This window comes from Schistocerca gregaria, chromosome 6 (genome assembly GCF_023897955.1).
Source record: "Schistocerca gregaria isolate iqSchGreg1 chromosome 6, iqSchGreg1.2, whole genome shotgun sequence".
NCBI lineage: Eukaryota > Metazoa > Arthropoda > Insecta > Orthoptera > Acrididae > Schistocerca > Schistocerca gregaria.
In genome coordinates this window covers 98,277,700-98,293,581 of record NC_064925.1, presented here as the reverse complement: position 1 = coordinate 98,293,581, position 15,882 = coordinate 98,277,700, and the positions used below count along the sequence as shown (strand labels likewise).

General features: G+C 42.7%; 1 protein-coding gene across 2 annotated transcripts in view; it reads right to left on the bottom strand.

Moving 5' to 3' along the window:
* Positions 1–15,882, bottom strand: part of LOC126278032 (synaptotagmin 1-like) — a 942,194-nt gene that overhangs the window by 429,088 nt on the left and 497,224 nt on the right. The window contains exon 3 of one of the 2 annotated variants that reach the window (XM_049977768.1): positions 15,213–15,251. The exons of the other annotated variant lie outside the window; for it this stretch is intronic. The gene's annotated coding sequence lies outside the window, so the exon portion shown is untranslated. The remainder of the gene's footprint in view (positions 1–15,212; positions 15,252–15,882) is intronic. 2 annotated transcript variants of the gene reach the window in all.

Genomic DNA, 15,882 nt, shown 5'->3' with positions numbered 1-15,882 from the left:
GCGTCGGGCGGCCACATGGCACTACCAAGAGGGAAGACCGTCTTGCTCGGCGTATGACTGTGACGCATCGTACTGCGTCCTGTGGTCTTGCAACGTTAATCGCTTAAAAATGTCACCTTGACAAATATATACTCGAAATTTCATTGCTCTACATTGATTACAATGAGGTGACAGAAGTTATGGGATAGCGACATGCAAATATACATACGGCGGTAGTACCAAGTACACAAGGTAGAACAGCGAAGCGCATAGGGGGAGCTGTCATTTGTACTTAGGTGGTATGTGAAAAGTTGCCACCGTGATTGTGGCCTCACGACGGGAATTAACAAACTTTGAACGCGGACTGCTAGTTAGATCGAGACTCTTGGGACATTCCATTTCGGAAACAGTTAGGGAATTCAATATTCCGAGATCCACAACGTCAAGAGAGTGTCGAGAATCCTACAACGCAGTGGCAGGTGTCCTTCACTTAACGACCGAGAGCAGCGGCGTTTCCGCAGATTAGTCATGCAACAGTGTGTGAAGTAATAGGGGGAATCAATGTCGAACGTACGGCAGCACAGTGCGGGGAAATGTGGCGTTAATGGGCTATGGCAGCAGAGGATTGACACGAGTGCCTTGCTAACAGCGCGACGTAATCTGCAAGGCCGCGTCTGAGTTCGTGACCATAACAGTTGGACCGTAGATGACTGGATCTCTTTAGCCTGGACCGCTGAGCCCCAATTTCAGTTGGCAAGCGCTGATGTTAGGATTAGTGTGCGGCGCAGACACCACGAAGCCAAAGACACAAGTTGCCACCAAGGCATTGTGGAAGCTGATGATGGCTCCATATTGGTGTCGGCTTACTTACTTAGAATGGACTAATTCTCTGGTCAAACTAAACCTATCATTTAGAGTAAATGGTTTTGTTCGGCTAGTTGAAGGACATCTGTAGCCATTCGTGGAGTTCATGTTCCCAAACAACGATGGAATTTTTATGCATGACAATGTGCCATGTCACCAGGCCACAGTTATTCCCGACTGCATTGCAGAACATTTTGGAGAGTTCGAGCGAATGATTTGGCCACCCAGATCGCCCGACATGAATTACCATCGAAGATTTGTGAGATATAATCGGGGTGTCAGTTCGTGCGCAAATTTCAGCTCCGGAAACATTTTCGCAATTGTGGACGGCTATAGAGGCAGCATGGCTCAGTATTTCTGTAGAGGACTACCAGCGACTTGTTGAGTCCATGACACGTCGAGATGCTGCACTAAGCGGGAAATGGGTTCAAAAGGTTCAAATGGCTCTAAGCAGTATAGGACTTAACATCTGAGGTCATCAGTCCTCTGGACTTAGAACTACTTAAACCCAACTAACCTAAGGACATCACACACATGCCCGAGGCAGGATTCGAACCCGCGACCGTAGCAGCAGCGCGGTTCCCGACTGTAGCGCCTAGAACCGCTCGTCCGCAACCGACGTGAAAAAGAGCTCCGACACGAAATTAGGTGTCCCGTGACCCTTATAACTTCAGTCTACTTTTTTTTGGTGTTATGACCCGTGATCTTGCGATAGCGTCTTTGGTTCAAAATCGAAATGTATTCGATCCCGGGTTCGAAACCCGTCGCTGCTTAAATTTTGATTAACAATCAGCATTGGCGGCCAAAGACTTCCGCCATAAGAAGTCATCCCTCATTCTGCCAACGGCCTTGTCAAAGAGGGCGGAGGAGCGGACAGATGTTGAGGGCATTCTCTTGTCCTAGGGGTGGGAAACTCACCTAAAGAAGGAAGAATCAGCAATGATCAACGGCATGAGGATGCAGAAGGCAATGGAAATCATTGCATTAAAGACACATAACGTGTATCCACAGGACATGCGGCCTGTCATTGAAGGAGTGTCATGATGATCTCTCCTATAGCAAAAGATTTCTGAATATTCCCCCATTCCGATTTCCGGGCCTACCAAATGGGAGATTACTATGAGAAAAAGATTGAATAATCAACGAAATAATAACATTCTACTAGTTGGGGCATAGAATGTCAGAAGCTTGAAAGTGGTAGTGAAACTAGAGAATCTGAAAAGGAAATGCAAAAGTTCAATCTAGATATAGTAGGGGTCAGTGAAGTGAAATGAAAGAATACAAGGATTTCTGGTCACATGAGTATAGAGCAATATCAACAGCAGCAGATCATGTTATAACGGGAGTAGGATTCGTTATGAATAGGAAGGTAGGGCAGAGAGTGTGTTACTGTGAACAGTTCGGTGATAGGGTTGTTCTTATCAGAATCGACAGCAAACCAACACCGACAACGATATTTTATGTATACATGCCAACGTCGCAAGCTCAGGATGAAGAGACAGAGAAAGTGTATGAGGATATTGAAAGGGTAATACAGTGCGTAAAAGGATATTAAAATTTAATAGTCATAGGAGACTGGAATGCAGTTGTAGGAGAAGGAGTAGAAGAAAAGGTTACAGGATACTACGGACTCGGGACAAAGAATGAGAGAGGCGAAAAACTAATTGAGCTCTGTAACAAGTTTCAGTTTGTAATAGCGAATATTCTGTTCAAGAATCACAAGAGGAGGAGGCTTACTTGGAAAAGGCCTGGTGATACAGGAAGATTTCAATTAGATTACATCATGCTCAGACAGAGATTCCGAAATCAGATACTGGATTGTAAGACGTACCCAGGAGTAGACATAGTCTCGGACCACAATATAGTAGTAATGAAGAGTAGACTAAAGTTTAAGACATTCTTCAGGAATAATCAATACGCAAAGAAGTGGGATATGGAAGTACTAAGGAACGACGATATACGGTTGAAGTTCTCTAAGGCTCTAGATACAGCAATAAGGATTAGCTCAGCAGACAGTACTGTTGAAGAGGAATGGACATCTCTAAAAAGGGACATCGCAGAAATTGAGAAGGAAAACATAGGCACAAAAAAATGTAACTGCGAAGAAACCATGGGTAACAGAAGAAATACTTCAATTTATCGATGAAAAGAGGAAGTACAAACATGATCCGGGAAACTCAGGAATACAGAAATACAAGTCGCTGAGGAATAGAATAAACAGGAAGTGCAGGGAAGCTAAGACGAAATATGTGCATGAAAAATGTGAAGAAATCGTAAAACAAATGATTGTCGGAAGGTCAGAATATACAGGAAAGTCAAAACATCCTTCGCTGATATTAAAAGCAAGGGTGATAACATAAAGAGCGAAACGAGAATTCTACTGTTAAATGCAGAGGAGAAAGCGCATAGGTGGAAAGAGTACATTGAAAGCCTATATGAGGGGGAAGGTTTGTTTTAATGTGATAGAAGAAGAAACAGGAATAGATTAGGAAAAGACAGGGGATCCATTATTAGAAACAGAATTTAAAAGAGCTTTGGAGGACTTAAGATCAAATAAGGCAGAAGGGATAGATAACATGCCATCAGATTTTCTAAAATCATTGGGGAAGCGGCAACAAAACGACTATTCACGTTGCTGTGTAGAATATTTGAGTCTGGCGACATACCATCTGACTTTCGGAAAAATATCGTCCACACAATTCCGAAGGCAGCAAAAGCTGACAAGTGCGAAAACTACTGCACAATCAGCTTAAAAGCTCATGCATCAAAGTTGCTTACAAGAATAATATACAGAAGAATGAAATAGAAAATTGAAGATGCGCTAGATGAGGACCAGTCTGGCTTTAGCAAAGATAAAAGCACTACAGACGCAATTCTAACGTTGCGGTTAGTAATGGAAGTAAGACTAAAGAAAAATCAAGATACGGTCATAGGATTTGTAGACCTGGAAAAAGCGTTCGACAATATAAAATGGTGCAAGCTGTTCGAGATTCTGAAAAAAGTAGGGGTAAGCAATAGGGAGAGACGGGTCATATACAATATGTACAACAACCAAGAGGGAATAATAAGAGTGGACCATCAAGAACGAAGTGCTCGTATTAAGAAGGGAGTAAGACAAGGATGTAGCCTTTCGTCCCTACTCTTCAATCTGTACATCGAGGAAGCAATGATGGAAATAAAAGAAAGGTTCGGAAGTGGAATTAAAATTGAGGGTGAAAGGATATCGATGATACGATTCGTTGATGAAATTGCTATCCTGAGTGAAAGTGAAGAAGAATTACATGATCTGCTGAACGGAATGAACAGTCTAATGAGTACAGAGTATGGATTGAGAGCAAATCGAAGAAAGGCAAATGTAATGAGAAGCAGTAGAAATGAGAACAGCGAGAAATTCAACATCAGGATTGATGGTCACGAAGTATATGAAGTTAAGGAATTCTGCTACCTAGGCAGTAAAATAACCAATGACGGACGGAGCAAGGAGGAGATCGAAATAAGACTAAGAATGGGAAAAAGGGCTTCCTGGCCAGGAGAAATCTGCTAATATCAAATATCGACCTTAATTTGAGGAAGAAATTTCTACGTCTGGAGTATATAGCATTGTATGGTTGGGAAACATGGACTGTTGGAAAACCGCAACAGAAGAGAATCTAAGCATTTGAGATGTGGTGCTATAGACGAATGTTGAAAATTAGGTGGACTGACAAGGTAAGGAATGAAGAGATTCTGCGCATAATCGTAGAGGAAAGCAATATGTGGAAAACACTGTTAAGGAGAAGGGACAGGATGATAGGACATCTGTGAAGACATGAGGGAGTGACTTCCATGGAACAAGAGGGAGCTGTAGAGGACAAAAAGTGTAGAGGAAGACAGAGCTTGGAATACATCCAGCAAATAATTGAGAACGTAGGTTGCAAATGCTACTCTGTGATGAAGAGGTTGGCACATGAGAGGAAATCGTGGCGGGCCACATCAAACCAGTCAGAAGACTGATGGGAAAAAAATTTCTTTGTTTTCGTCAGTGTAAGTCGAAACTGGTGATGTCATCATTAGTGTGACTGGAGGCTGAAATATATTCTAATAACACTTACAAGCATGTCACTGTTCCGTAAGGAAGTATGACTAGTCTGTTCCACTGATTTCTGTTCAGTAATTTCGAGTGTAGGAACACTGCCTCCTAATGCGGGCGTGGCATGACATACTTCTTTATGAACAGTTTTAGATATGACCGAGCCCCTCCTGCCCCCACCCCCCTCCCACTCCAACTGCAGCCATCACAGTGATAGAAAACATCAGTATTATCAATATAAGCACGTGTATGATAAGTATAAATCATACAAGTAAAATATATCATTAGCATATCAACATAAATGAAGGCGACTACGAAAACGTCTGTATAGTATAGGTACCCGAACGGCAAGTAACGACAAAGGCAGTCATATGGACTCTGCTCCACCTGTTCATCGTGTGCGAGATCCGTAGACTGTGTGTTCCGTAGACTCTGCCTCCCATATGCTACATTCCATAAACCAGTTAAGTGACTATTGGCATCACGAATACATGTACATTTGATAGGCAGCATCGGCATGTCTTCTAGTCACATGTCAGTATTTGACCACTAGTCGGAAAAAGCCAGTTTGGATTAAAAAAATGGTTCAAACGGCTCTGAGCACTATGGGGCTTAACGTCTATGGTCATCAGTCCCCTAGAACTTAGAAGTACTTAAACCTAACTAACCTAAGGACATCACGCAACACCCAGTCATCACGAGGCAGAGAAAATCCCTGACCCCGCCAGGAATCGAACCCGGGAACCGGGGCGCGGGAAGCGGTTTGGATAAAACACACCACTTGCATGAACATCAAGAGCTCAGATGGAAACCCAGTTCTAAGCAAAGAAGGGAAAGCAGAAAGGTGGAAGGAGTATATACAGGGTCTGTACAAGGGCGATGTACTTGAGGACAATATTATGGAAATGGAAGAGGGTGTAGTTGAAGATGAACTGGGAGATATATTGAGTGAAGAGTTTGACAGAGCACTGAAAGACCTGGGTCGAAACAAGGCCCCCGGAGTAGACAACATTCCATTGGAACTACTGACGGCGTTGCGAGAGCCAGTCCTGACAAAACTCTACCATCTGGTGAGCAATATGTATGAAACAGGTGAAATACCTTCAGACTTCAAGAAGAATATAATAATTCCAATCCCAAAGAAAGCAGGTGTTGACAGATGTGAAAATTACCGAACAATCCGTTTAATAAGCCACAGCTGCAAAATACTAACGCGACTCCTTTACAGACGAATGGAAAAACTAGTAGAAGCCGACCTCGGGGAAGATCAGTTTGGATTCCGTAGAAACACTGGAACACGTGAGGCAATACTGACCTTACGACTCATCTTAGAATAAAGATTAAGGAAAGGCAAACCTACGTTTCTAGCATTTGTATACTTAGAGAAAGCTTTTGACAATGTTGACTGGAATACTCTCTTTCAAATTCTAAAGGTGGCAGGGGTAAAATACAGGGAGCGAAAGGCTATTTATAATTTGTACAGAAACCAGATGACAGTTATAAGAGTCGAGGGACATGAAAGGGAAGCAGTGGTTGGGAAGGGAGTAAGACAGGGTTGTAGCCTCGCCCCGATGTTATTCAATCTGTATATTGAGCAAGCAGTAAAGGAAACAAAAGAAAAATTCGGAGTAGGTATTAAAATCCATGGAGAAGAAATAAAAACTTTGAGGTTCGCCGATGACATTGTAATTCTGTCAGAGACAGCAAAGGACTTGGAAGAGCAGTTGAATGGAATGGTCAGTGTCTTGAAAGGAGGATATAAGATGAACATCAACAAAAGCAAAACGAGGATAATGGAAAGTAGTCAAATTGAATCGGGTGATGCTGAGGGAAATAGATTAGGAAATGAGACACTTAAAGTAGTAAAGGAGTTTTGCTATTTGGGGAGCAAAATAACTGATGATGGTCGAAGTAGAGACGATATAAAATGTAGACTGGCAATGGCAAGGAAAGCGTTTCTGTAGAAGAGAAATTTTTTAACACCGAGTATAGATTTAAGTGTCAGGAACGCATTTCTGAAAGTATTTGTATGGAGTGTAGCCATGTATAGAAGTGAAACATGGACGATAAATAGTTTGGAGAAGAAGAGAATAGAAGCTTTCGAAATGTGGTGCTACAGAAGAATGCTGAAGATTAGATGGGTAGATCACATAACTAATGAGGAAGTATTGAATAGGATTGGGGAGAAGAGAAGTTTGTGGCACAACTTGACCAGAAGAAGGGATCGGTTGGTAGGATATGTTCTGAGGCATCAAGGGATCACCAAGTTAGCATTGGAGGGCAGCGTGGAGGGTAAAAATCGTAGAGGGAGACCAAGAGATGAATACACTAAGCAGATTCAGAAGGATGTAGGTTGCAGTAGGTACTGGGAGATGAACAATCTTGCACAGGATAGAGTAGCATGGAGAGCTGCATCAAACCAGCCTCAGGACTGAAAACCACAACAACAACATAGGTTTTTCAATAAGTAGTGAACGTCGTGGCGCATGAATACGAGTTATTCTCATCGCTAAAAACCATCAAAAATGGGCAAAGGACCCAGTGATAACTCAGGGAAACTTCTTTGCTTGGAGGTAGTACCGGGTGATCAAAAAAGTATAAATTTGAAAAACGAATAAATCCTGGAAGAAAGTAGATAGAGAGGTACAAATTGACACATATGCTTGGAATGACATGGGGTTTTATTATAACCAAAAAAATACAAAAGTTCAAAAAATGTCCGATAGATGGCCCTTCATCTGATCAGAATAGCAACAATTAGCATAACAAAGTAAGACAAAGTAAAGATGATGTTCTTTACAGGAAATGCTCAATATGTCCACCGTCATTCCTCAACAATATCTGAAGTCGAGGAATAATGTTGTGAACAGCACTGTAAAGCATGTGGTGAGGCATTGGCGTCGGATGTTGTCTTTCAGCATTCCTAGAGATGTCGGTCGATCACAATACACTTGCGACTTCAGGTAACCCCAAAGCCAATAATCGCACGGACTGTGGTCTGGGGACCTGGGAGGCCAAGCATGACGAAAGTGGCAGCTGAGCACACGATCATCACCATACGATGCGCGCAAGAGTTCTTTCACGCGTCTAGCAGTATGGGGTGGAGTGCCATCCTGCATAAACATCGTACGTTCCAGGACGTGTTTATCATCCAGGCTAGGGATGATGCGATTTTGTAACATATTGGCGTCCCTGTCATCCGTCTCGGTAGCAGTTTTGCTGTCCAGCGCCATCTGGCGGACATTTTGTGAACTTTTTCTTTCTTCTAATAAAACGCCATGTTATTCCAAGCATGTGTGTCAATTTTTCCCTCTCTGTCTACATTATTCCGTGGTTTATTAAGTTTTCAAATTTATACTGACTTTTTAATCATCCGGTATATTTCTTCTAAGGGAGGAAGAATAAGCAATGATCAACGGCATGAGGCTGTAGAAAGTGATGTGGCACACACGAACGGAGACACAGGACACGTCATCTGACCTAAAGTATCCGGACATTGTGGAATTAAAATGTGGGCTGTGTCCACCTTTTCCCATTATGACGGCTTGAAATCTGTACGGAACACTTACTCTGAATGAGGTGTCTGAATGTCTGTTGAGGAATGGGGGCACATTCTTCCTGAAGAGCCGAAAGCAATGGCGTAGTTATATTAGGACGTGAGGTCTAGAGCGAAGCCGACGTCCTGTAGGATTCAAGTCTATTTCTGGACAGGCAAGTCCATTTCAGGAATTTTATTGTCCAGGAAACCATTGCCCTACACTTGTTGCTTTAGAGCAAGGTGCATTATCATGTTGATATCACAGACGCCGAACTGTTGCTGTACTGTACGCAGTATTTACTGCTGTACAATTGTTCGCTTGGTTCCGTATCTAGCGCTTTCTTGAACGCAATAAGAGGATCATACCCGAGCTACGAAAACCCACCCCCATACCGTAAAACCACCTCTATACTTCACTGTTTGTGCTGTTTGCGGTGATGGCAGATCGCATTCTGCATGCATTATCCAAACCAAAACCTTACCATCGGACTGGCACAGGAGATAGTGTGCTTCATCACTCCAAATCCCTTGTTTCCAGTCAGCCACTGTCCTGTTGCGTTGCTCTTTACACCAACTCAAGCGTCACTTAACATTAACAAGGGACATGTGTTGCTTATGAGGAGCTGGTCGACTATGCACTCCATTCTTTTTAAGTCCCTAGGCGCAATCATTGTCCTACCGCACTGCTGGCAGACTCTGAAACTCACGACTAATTCCTTCCGCTGATTTCTTGCGATTTTTTACAACCACCATCTGCAGTACTCGACGGTCGCTGTCCGCCAGTGCTTAAGGTCTATCTGGAGTTGTTTTAGCTACGGTTGTTCCTTCGCAGTTCCACTTCACAGTCACATCACCAACAGTCAATCTGGGCAACCTTGGAGGAGCTAAAATGTCCATATTGGACTTGTTACTCAGGCGAAGTTCTCAATGGCTAGTCCACTAGGAAAGCCGCTGAGACCTCCTGACCAAACCGATCTGATGTAACTGCTTCCCTGCTGACGACACGGTAGTTCCCACATCCCTCTATAGTGGTGGGTCCGCGTTCGTGAGATATAGTGGCCACTTCCTCATTGCATAGGGGTGTCCAGGTCCTTCTGATCAGATAATGTATGTAAACATGCAGACATCTGAAGTCTTCTCTAGGTGAGCACATTCTATACAAATTTTCCTGACATGGACTGCGAGTGTGGACTGCTTCGAAATAATTCTTTATGACTGGGAGAAGTAAGGCTAACGTTCTACGAATACAGACGTGTAATGTCAGGAGTTTGAGTGTTGCAGGGAAACAGAAGAATATGAACACAGTGCCTAGCAGATTAAAGTTAGACTTACCAGGGATTAGTGTGTTTAAATGAAAACTGGGTTTCCGGTTTGTTGATTGCAGAACTACAACAACAGCATCAGTGAACTGGCTCTTATTATACTTCGCGACAGCGTTGATGGACTCTCGGCCGACGATGCGCAGTAGACAGCTGCGCAACTGGCCAATGAGCGCTCACTCAGTTTCCGCGCCTCGTGCTGTCTGAAGCGCCATCGTATTTCAGAGTTCTACCATTGTTTTACGCGAGGCGAAGTGCGATTGGCCGATTTCTGTTGTATACTGGGTCTTCTCTGAGTTTTGTCGTAATGGCTGAAACACCTAAAAGTTGTCAAGTGTTTCACAAACAGGCAAGAGACCTTATTTTTAGAGTGTACTCTTTCTTCAAGCACGAGGCAGTTTCAAGAGAGCCGGTCTGCGAGGTTGCCAAGGCACAGGAACACACTGCAGCGGCCTGTGGCGATATTGTTGTACGAACTGTCAGGCGAGTTATACAGGAGGCGAAGCTGTGAGAACACGCAGTTGGCAATGCGCTGTTTCGGTCTCCAGGGAAGAAACATAGCGTTCCAAAGAGGGTAACAGGAATTGACGACTTCGATCTAAATGTGTTACGTCGCTAGGTTTTCGAATTTTATAAAAGAGGCGAGTTGCCCATAGCAGCGAAATTGTGCACTATTATGCACGAAGTTACTGGTTTTGATGGAAGTGCAAGATCAATGCAAAGAATGTTGAAGAACATCGGATTTAAATATGTTAAGTCCAATGATGGGCGCAAATTTTTAATGGAGCGTAATGATATTGCTGCTGCTAGGATTTCGTTTCTAAGAAAAATGTATGACATCAGATAAAATGGACGTCAACTGTTTATTACTTGGATGAGACTTGGAGTTGGCCGGTGTGGCTGAGCGGTTCTAGGCGCTTCAGTATGGAACTGCGTGACCGCTACGGTCGCAGGTTCGAATCCTGCCTCGGGCATGGATGTGTGTGATGTCCTTAGGTTAGTTAGGTTTAAGTAGTTCTAAGTTCTAGGGGACTGATGACCTTAGCATTTAAGTCCCATAGTGATCAGAGCCATTTGAACCTACTTTTATGAGACTTGGGTAAATCAAAACCACACTATAAATTTTATTTGGCAAACAACAGATGGACAAGACGGTTTGAAAGTTCCAATGGGAAAGGGGGCCGACTTATAATATGCCACGCTGGTTCTGCTGTTACCGGTGTTGTGCCTGAAAGTAAACTTACTTTCAAATCAAAATCAAAAACCACCTCTGACTACCATGCCGAAATGGATGGGGAAACATTACGAGAATGGTTTCAGAATCAGCTGTTGCTTTATTTGCATCCAGACTCTGTCATTGTTATGGGCAATGCAAGCTATCACTCTGTTGTTCTCAACAGGCCTCCCACCACAAGCACAAGGAAAAGTGATATTGTTTCTTGGTTGCGAAATAATAATGTAACGTACAGTGAAACACAAACAAGCGCAGTGCTTTTGGAATTAGCGAAGATGTCAAAGACCAGCGTTAAAAACTACGAAATTGACTCCATAGCTAAGCAACATGGACACAGCGTGATACGAGTACCTCCTTATCACTGCCATTATAACCTCATTGAACTGGTGTGGAAACATCTGAAGAAATACGTGGCAGACAAAAATACTACATTTAAAATAATCGACACTGAAAAAATGGTTCAAATGGCTCTGAGCACTATGGGATTTAACTTCTGAGGTCATCAGTCCCCTAGAACTTAGAACTACCTAAACGTAACTAACCTAAGGACATCACACACATCCATGCCAGACGCAGGATTCGAACCCGCGACCGTAGTGGTCGCGCAGTTCCAGACTGTAGCGCCTAGAACCGCTTAGCCACTTCGGCCGGCTGCCGACACTGAAAGACTCACCCATGAAGAAATAGAGAAAATCGCCGTTGCTGATTGGGTTGTTTGCGTGCGTCACACCGACAAAGTGCAAGAAAAAGATTACCAGAAAGAAGTTGTCAGACACGAAATAATGGATTCGGTAATCGTCAGTCTAGCTCTCACTTCCACCGACTCCAGTTCCGAAGACAGCGACAATGAAAGCTCCGAGTAAAAAGGTATGTGAATGGAATGTAAACTTACTCTGTAATTATCATGAACATTTACTTCCTTCTCTAGCTGTATGTGCCGTAGAAAGTAGTTCAGTGGAATATCTATTCTGTAATGACAATTTTATTTTACATCGTTTTTTTCCTTTAAATCAAATGCCTGTTCATGCTGCCATCTGTTTTATTAATCCAGACGCGCTTAGAATTTTATTTTAAGGCATCATCGGTGGATATCATCTGATGTAGTAGTACACTGTAGCTATTATATGCCGTCATGTAGATTTGAAAACAGTTTATTTTTGCATAAATAAATTATTACTTACGATTATACGCAAAAATATGGGTGTGAACTGTTCTTAACTCTACAATGACGGCATATAATAGCCATAGTGTACTATCCACCGATAATGCCTTAAAATAAAATGTGGAACGCTTCTGGATTAATGAAACAGATCGCAGCTAGAAAAGACGATTACTTCAAAAAACGGTTATTTATATACTTGCTGCGGATAATGGCCATTCAAACAAGTTTTTTTAGTCTTTTTATTTATAAAGCCAGAGGAACGGAAGGGGTAATCTTTCTGTAAGGTGCAATTTATTATAGAATCCATTCTGAAGTGAGAGAGTACATATCACTATTTCGTAATGTAGTTATGACTGGGAAAGATTGAATAGACATTCCATTCTGTTATGTGTATGTCACAGTTACTAGGTACATTTAATAAATTTATCACGTAACGGAGAGTAGAGCAACATGAACGCGACAGTAGCGAGACAGGTCAAACATCGGCTAAAGCAGCAGCTGTCCGTAGCATAGCTGCCGTCAATTCACCCACCGCCGAGATGACAACGCAGCACTCCTTGGAAGCTGCGCGGCGCGGCGACAGGCCATAACCACATAAACACAAGGTGTACAGCTCTGCTTCCGCCGTTATTCCCCAACATTTGAGGCTTTAACGAAACAAATTAACTGCGTTCGATAACGAGCACCTTTGTTTCACTTGGTTTTAACACATCATAATATACGATGCCGAGCTGGTCCCACCGAATTCAGAGCATGATCTTGGAGCTGTGAATATTCGGTTTGGCCGTCGACGTATAAGCATGACCGGGATATCCCCATGTTTTTTGCGTTCAGAGTTATCGTAATAAACCCATTTTTCGTCCCCGGTCACAATGCGATGCACAAATCCCTTCCGTTATTGCGTCTGAGGCAACTGTTTACAGCACGCCATCTCGTTGAACGTCTCTTGGTTTCAGCTCACACGGAACCCAAGTTCCTTCTTTGTGAACCATGCCCATAGCCTTGAGACGTTTTGAATTGGCTTGCTGTGGCACTCCCACTAATCGTGTCAATTCTTCTCGAATTTGACGCGAGTCTTCACTCAGCAATGTCTCCTATTCTGCATCTTTGAAAACATTCTCTCCTCCACCACTATGCCGGTCTACGACGTTAAAATCACCGTTCTTGAAGCGTTGAAACCACTCACGACACGTTATTTCACTAATAACGTCCTTACCATATGTACTTAAGAGCATTCGATGAGACTCAGCCACTGTTTTCTTCATATTGAAACAAAACAGTAGCACCTCCCGCAAATGACGAGAATTAGGCTCATAAACTGACATTTTCAATTACGAACAACTTTATGATGCAGACACAAATCGACTAATATTTGAATGAAGTTATGTTGACCGAGGTCCAAGCTAACTGCCTGACGTCTGAGATCTTTTTCTTTCTAGCGCTACTTACCGTTGTCGCCACCGAACGGCAAACGGCGGAAGCGAAGTTGTACACTGTATATTCTTCGCATTGTATAGAAACCAGCAACATCTAGTATTGCTCAGCTTAACTTGCTCACGACACAAGGAATAGAAAGAATATTTGAGGAAATAATTGAAAACCAAATGGAGTCCATAATTTGAAGTGGGTGATTGGTGCCTAACAGCAGGGATGAAAAAGTAGAGCAGAATTTCTAGAGAATATTGTATGGCGAAGAGACGTAAGAACGTGATTTCTGCAGATATGTTACGGGATATGAATACAAAGGAAATGAGCCCTCCGTTAGACCTCAACCATTGTTTAAGTACTGAAATAAATTTAACAGGTTTGGCGGCCGAATCTTCCTGTATGAGTCATCCTAATCCTGTAAACGTTCTAGTCGAAAGAAGGCGGCTGAGCAGATAGAGGTTCAAGTCATCCTCTTGGGCGTCGTGGAATTTCTCTGCGGCCGCCCCTACTCGCTCTGTACTCCGTTCTTTCTGCCACTACACTTCACTAAATCCCACTACATCTAACTTCAGCCTATAACTTCAGCCTATCCTTTTCTCTCTAGAACTTCTCCAACCTACCTACCCGATTAAGGGGTCGAAGATTCCACACTGCAGTCATTAGAACGCCAGTTTTGTTTTTTCTGATGACAACGTACCTGTGAGTAGTCCCCGATTGGAGATCCGAAAGGAGGACTAATTTACCTCCGAAATATTTTACCCAAGATGATGCTATCATCATTGAACCTCACAGTAGATGCACTCCTCTGAGAAGAAAAATGGCTCGGCTTACCCCTAATCTTCAGCCATTCGCCGTACCGATATAACAAGACCAGACCAGACTGTCGCACCTGCAACTACCGAAAAGTTGCTCCTCAGGCAGCATCTGTTAATCTGCCATTTCCACAGAAACTCCTTCGACGTGTTCGCACGTGTGGTACGGCTGGCTGAATCTTTGTGGCATGTGAGCCACTCCACTTCGGCAAGATCCACTACAGGACCTATTTAATGGAATGAACAGCCTATGGAAATGGATTGCGAGTAAAGCATAGGATGATGAAAGTTTCGAGGATCAGCAGAAATGAGATAAGCAAGGAAATTGGGAGACTACGTAATAGATGAAGTGACGGAAATGACGAAGTGACGGAAGTCTGATACGTCGGAAGCGAATTGGCGCATGATGGAGACAGAAAGTAAGTCAGAATAATCAGGCTACAACAGGCACAGGGAGCATTCCTCGCCAAAAAGAAACAGCTATTACGAAATATGGTCCTCAGTTTGTGAACGTTCTTCATGTACATCATTGGATCGAAATGAGCGGTTAGGATGAGATCATATCATATCATGTCATAGCATCATCAAAATTTCATTTCCATTGATCCACTCATTTCATTTTCAAGCATTTAATTCGTGTACAACTCTATATAATGTAAGTGTTTCTTCGTTGTGTTTATATCTCTCGAAACAACTGTTGTAGTTGCACCTCTCATATCTTTCATACTGAACACTGTTTTAGCAATTTTCCTTGATTGATAGAAACCACTTTATGTTTATTTGGAAGATATTGTGCGTTATACTCACATATGTGTGAATCTATCTTCTTCTAATGACTCTGCAGATCTGAAACACAGAAAATAGGCTCATGTAGGTAATGCATTTCATCCTGTAAGTTAATGTGCTCCAGCAATTACAAAATCATTCTGATATGATTCCATATCTAGTGACGCCTGAGTAGGTTCCCCAAATTTATGAATGTTTATTGCAAGTGCCGTTCCGTTACATTTGTACGATACGTTTGCTGTATTTCATAAAATACGCATGTTTTAAAAATTAGAGGTACGAAACACTGTGCAGGCATGCTAATGATGCGCAACCTTCATGGAATCGAAAGGTGGGTCATAAATAAAAATGATAAATTACGCGTAGTAGACGACAAGGTCGGATGACAAGCGACCAATGCTGTAGCGTACAACGAAGAACATAAAAACAATGATCCACTCCAACAATGGGACACACGACGTATAAAAAGTTAAAACACATTCTGGATAGTGAATTGAAAATGAACACTGCGTTCTTGCAGAATTACACTCACTGTGAACAACATGAATATGAATCATAAATAAAACAACACAAATACAACCTTTTGAGGTAGCGGTGGATGTGAAAAAGTGCCCATTCGAGTCTCTAGAAACTGTTAGATCTCAAAATCCTCTACTGCGAATGAAATCCATCTCTTCCACTGTACATGATC